This window comes from Benincasa hispida, chromosome 11 (assembly GCF_009727055.1).
Source record: "Benincasa hispida cultivar B227 chromosome 11, ASM972705v1, whole genome shotgun sequence".
NCBI lineage: Eukaryota > Viridiplantae > Streptophyta > Magnoliopsida > Cucurbitales > Cucurbitaceae > Benincasa > Benincasa hispida.
In genome coordinates, this window is record NC_052359.1 from 66,371,384 (window position 1) to 66,375,990 (window position 4,607).

Genomic DNA, 4,607 nt, shown 5'->3' on the forward strand with positions numbered 1-4,607 from the left:
AGACTTAATCCAGCGATGAAAGAGATCGTCAAAAAGGAGATTATCAAGTGGCTGGATGCAAGCATTATCTATCCCATTGCAGATAGCACGTGGGTCAGTCCCGTGCAATGTGTGCCGAAGAAGGGCGGAATGACGGTAGTCCCCAATGAGAACAATGAATAATACTATAGAGGACCATCACTGGATGGCGCATCTGTATGGACTACCGCAAACTGAATGCGGCCACAAAGAAGGATCACTTCCATCTGCCATTCAACGATCAAATGCTGGATAGACTAGTAGGGAATGATTTTTACTGCTTCTTGGATGGATATGCCGGGTATAATCAAATCATGATAGCTTCTGAAGACCAAGACAAGAACACATTCACCTGCCCATATGGGACATTCCCTTTCCGCCGCATGTCGTTCGGCCTCTGCAATGTGCCAAGCACATCCAGAGGAGCATGATGCAATCTTTTCAGATTTTCTCGAAGACTCAGTAGAAATATTTATGGATGACTTCTCCGTTTATGGGAACACTTATGAAGTCTGCCTGGCCAATTTGGAGAAAATATTGAAAAAATGTGAAAAGACAAACCTGGTGCTTAATTGGGAAAAATGTCACTTCATGGTGACAAAGGGTATAGTGTTGGGGCACAAGGTCTCTAGAGAAGGGTTGGAGGTGGATAAAGCAAAGATTGACGCAATTGAAAAGCTTCCATCTCCAACCAACGTGAAGGCAGTACGAAGCTTCTTGGGGTATGTCGGATTCTATAGACGATTCGTTAAAGACTTTTATAAGATAGCAAGACCATTGAGTGCATTACTAGAGGTAGATAGAAAGTTTAAATTTGACAACAATTACCTCAATGGATTTCGATTTTTAAAGAATGCGCTGATTACCGCACTAGTCTTAATTACGCCAGATTGGACATTATCGTTCGAAATCATGTGCGATGCAAGCGGGTATGCGATGAAGCTACATTAGCGTAAAAGAAGAAAAAAAATTTGAACCCAATCACCACCACTGAAAAAGAGCTCCTGGCTGTGATTTTTGCATTGGAAAAATTCCGAGCATACTTGTTGGGAACCTAGGTACTCGTTCATACTGATCACTCAGCAATCAAATATTTGATTACAAAGAAGGACGCAAAGCCGAGATTGATCAGATGGGTTCTCCTCCTTCAAGAATTTGATATCGAGATAATTGATCGAAAGGGGACAGAGAATCAAGTTGTAGATCACTTGTCCAGACTGGAAAATCCTGAAGTTAACCACAATGAATTTGAAGTGAGTGTCGTGTTCCTGGATGAGCAGTTGTTTCGCATAAAAGAACTGCCATGGTATGCGGACATTGTTAATTATTTGGTCTGCAAACAATTTCCTGAAGATTACACCTACAATCAATGGAAGAAGCTCAAAAATGAATGTAAACACTACTATTGGGATGAGCCGAATCTGTATAAAAGAGGTGCAGACCAAATCATTCGATTATGCATACTAGATGCTGCTCAACAACACATATTGTCACAATGCCACGATTCACCTTATGGAGGGCACTTTGGAGGACAACACACTGCAGCCAAAGTTTTACAAAGTGGATTCTTCTGGCCTTCGTTATTTCAGGATGCTGCTGACTACACAATGAAATGTGATCGATACCAGCGCACAGGCAACATTTCATGGAAGAACGCAATGCCGATGAATACTATCTTGAAGCTGGAACTATTTGATGTATGGGGGGTTGATTTCATGGGACCATTCCCTCCTTCAAACGGTAAACACTATATTTTATTAGCCATTGACTATGTCTCCAAATGGGTAGAGGCAATTACATGTGCCGCAAGTGATGCGGCAGTAGTCTCCCAGTTCCTGAAGAAAAATATTTTCACGCGTTTTGGCACTCCCCGTGCCATCATAAGTGATGAAGGATCACACTTTGTCAACCATAGTATTAAGGAGCTGCTGCACAAGTACAAACAAATGGCCAGGCTGAAGTGTCCAACCATGAAATTAAATTGATTCTTGAAAAGGTAGTAAAACCTACGCGAAAGGATTGGGCAGTGAAGCTTGATGATGCATTGTGGGCATACCGGACCGCATTTAAAACACCAATAGATATGTCCCCCTATGCGTTGGTATTCGGCAAAGCGTGTCACTTGCCCTTGGAGCTAGAATATAAAGCGTTGTGGGTGGTCAAGAAACTGAATTTCGATTTAAAGGAAGTAGGGGAAGCGCGAAAAATGCAATTGGTTGAGCTAGAAGAATGGAGGAACAACGTATATGAATGGTGGTTTACTATTGTATGCATATTGCATGATCGCAAGGTATGAACGCAACCTAGGGAGTGTTAGCCGAAACCCTTCTCAACCCATTCACCACATATCCATCGAATTTCCCGTTGCCAACTCTTTTCAAACTCTACCACATTTATTATTATTTTCATTAACGCAACAACAAACCAACCACCTTAATTATTTTACCCATTACCACAAAGTATTCATAAGAAAATTATCAACGCAAACTATTTTCACAAGCTTCCCGAATCCACGTCCATAGCTTTACAGTCTCTTTTTCAAAGAGAAGACGGGGTTGTCTCTGTTACAATCGTTTATAGTCCTTGTCCTGTGATCGACCCTGGACTCACCAGGAAACTCAGAGGAATTTACACTTGGATTCCGCTGGGGAAACTTGAGTGCACAACGTACTTATGCCAACACATATCATCCATGTTCCGCACTTAATAAAATCACGCATCAACGATGCGAAAACGCGAAAACGGACCCAGGGGTTAAGAACGATGAAAAAAGTTGTGCGCCAGACGGTTTTGGGAACGAAGCTTATTTGGTAACCCAAATGGCTATCGGGCCCGGCGGGGCTGCCCCGGGGACCAATATTCTACGTGAACTCTGGCAGGCGAAAACACGAAAATAGACCAAGGGGTTAAAAATGACGAAAAAAGCTGTGCGCGAGACGATTTTGCGAACGAAGCTCATTTGGTGTGCCAAATGGCTATCGGGCCTGGGGGGCTGCCCTGGGGCCCAGTTTTTGTGCGCCAACTTTCCAACGGGCGAAAATGCGAAAATAGACCCAGTGGTTAAGAACGAGGAAAAAAAGTTGTACACCAGACGGTTTTGCGAACAGAGCCCATTTGATTCTTGAAATGTCTATCGGGGTCGGCGTGGCGGCCCCTGGGCCCAATTTTTGTGCCCGAAATTTCCGGCGGGCGAAAACGCGAAAACAGACCCAGGGGTTAAGAACAAGAAAAAAAAGCTATACGCCAGAGTATTTTGTGAATGAGGCTCATTTGATGCCCCAAATGGCTATCGGGCCCGACGGGGTTGCCCACGGGCCCAATTATTGTGCGCGAACTTTCCAGTGGGCGAAAATGTGAAAACGGACCCAGAGGTTAAGAATGATAAAAAAAAAGTTGTACGCCAAACGGTTTTGCGAACAGAGCTCATTTGATGCCCCAAATGGCTATCGGGCCCGGCTTGGCTAGCTCGGGGCTGTCTCTTATACACATCTAGATGTGTATAAGAGACAGGCGCGCAAACGGTTTTGCGAACAGAGCTCATTTGATGCCCCAAATGGCTATCGGGCCCGGCTTGGCTAGCTCGGGGCCCAATTTTTGTGCGCCAACTTTCCAGCGGGCAAAAATGCGAAAACGGACCCAGTAGTTAAGAAGATTAAAAAAAGCTGTGCGCTAAACGATTTTGCAAACGGAGTTCATTTGGTACCCCAAATGGCTATAGGGCCTGGCGAGGCTGCCCGAGGACAAATTTTTGTGCGCGAACTTTATGGCAGGCGATAACGCGAAAACGGTCCCAAGGGTTAAGAAAGAAGAAAAAGGTTCGTGTGCCAAACGGTTTTGCGAACGGAACTCATTTGGTGCCCCAAATAGCTATCGGGCCCAACGGGGTTGCTCTAGGACCCAATTTTTGTGCGCAAACTTTCCGGAAGGTGAAAACGCAAAAACAAACCCAGGGGTTAAGAACGATGAAAAAAGGCTGAGAACCAAATGGTTTTTCAAACGGAGCTCATTTCATGCTCCAAATGGCTATCGGGCCCAGAGGGGCTGCCCCGGGGCTAAATTTTTGTGTGCAAATTTCCAGCGGTCGAAGACGCAAAAACAGACCCAAGGGATAAGAAGAATGAAAAAGAGTTGTGCGCAACACGATTTTGTGAATGGAGCTCATTTGGTGCCCCAAATGGGGCCCGTCGGGGCTGCCCAGGACACAATTTTTGTGCGCGAACTTTCTGGCGGGCGAATATGCGAAAACGAACCCAGGCGTTAAGAACGATGAGAAAAAACTGTGCGTCAGACGGTTTTGCGAACGGAGCTCATTTGGTACCCCAAATGGCTATCGAGCCCGACACGGCTACCTCGGGGCCCAATTTTTGTGCCCGAACTCTCCGACGGACGAAAACGTGAAAACAGACCTAGGGGTTAAGAACGATGAAAAGGAGCTATGCACCAGGCGATTTTGTGAACGGAGCTCATTTGGTGCCCCAAATGGTTATCGGGCCCGACGACGCTTCCCCGGGCCCAATTTTTGTGCGCGAACTTTTCGACAAGCGAAAACACGAAAACTAACCCAAGCATTAAGAACGATGAAAAAAAGT